The following is an 817-nucleotide window of genomic DNA, read 5'->3' on the forward strand; positions in this document are numbered from 1 at the left end:
ATAATAATAAATAATAATAATGCTGTAAAGGCAAATATACAACATGGTAGGCCCTAAATAACAATTAAATGGTATCAGATGCCCGCAAGACGGAAACAAATTGGCCGTAGATCGGGGGTTCTAAATGTGGAATTGTGGAATTTCTCCCCAAGAGATGGGTGTTCTCCCTGTACCCTCCCACTGCACTGGCTTCACCCCTGCTTCACGAATTGCCTTTTTCCAACTTGGGACCCCTGCAAATGTGTATCTTTGTTGTAATATAAATGCTAAGTTTTTATTATTTATTTGAGGTATATTTATTAAAAATTCAACATCAAAAACATACATAGCAGCAACAAAGGCTGAATTGCGTATCAATTAAGTAAGAATAAAATATATATTATATAATATTAAAAAGGTAGACAAAATAAAAAGACAAAAAAATAAATACCAATATCAAAATACGAGATAACCACGGGAGGAGCATTTGTAAAACGACCGGACAGTAAAGGGAGGGGAAAATAAATCAATCAACTGGAGGGGGAAATTTTGAGTTTAACTTTTATTTATTATGTAAGCCAAAAATGGGATCGGACTTGTTTGGAATTGTTTGGTTACCGGTAATTAATTAATTAATTAATTACGTTTCTTTTATTTAAATAAGCCTGCTTCTTCATATCCGGAATAAAGAAGAGTCCTCACTAGTTATTTTTGTTTTCAATACTAGGTCTATAGTGATAATCTTATATTTCTATTTGCCCTAAAATACCACCAAAATCATGTGGAAAAAAACTAGAACGTACCCTTTCCCTTTCAAACTTAGGGACAAGAAAATGTA

General features: G+C 32.9%; 1 protein-coding gene and 1 long non-coding RNA gene across 3 annotated transcripts in view; one reads left to right on the top strand and one right to left on the bottom strand.

The window, feature by feature from the left end:
* The window catches only part of LOC117120813, a 17,898-nt gene that overhangs the window by 3,028 nt on the left and 14,053 nt on the right, over positions 1-817 (bottom strand). The window lies entirely within an intron of this gene.
* Positions 1-817, top strand: part of LOC117120857 — a 7,018-nt gene that overhangs the window by 1,518 nt on the left and 4,683 nt on the right. The window lies entirely within an intron of this gene.

The sequence above is a fragment of the Anneissia japonica genome, unplaced genomic scaffold (genome assembly GCF_011630105.1).
Source record: "Anneissia japonica isolate Jap-2015-1 unplaced genomic scaffold, ASM1163010v1 scaffold287965_len1858130_cov191, whole genome shotgun sequence".
NCBI lineage: Eukaryota > Metazoa > Echinodermata > Crinoidea > Comatulida > Comatulidae > Anneissia > Anneissia japonica.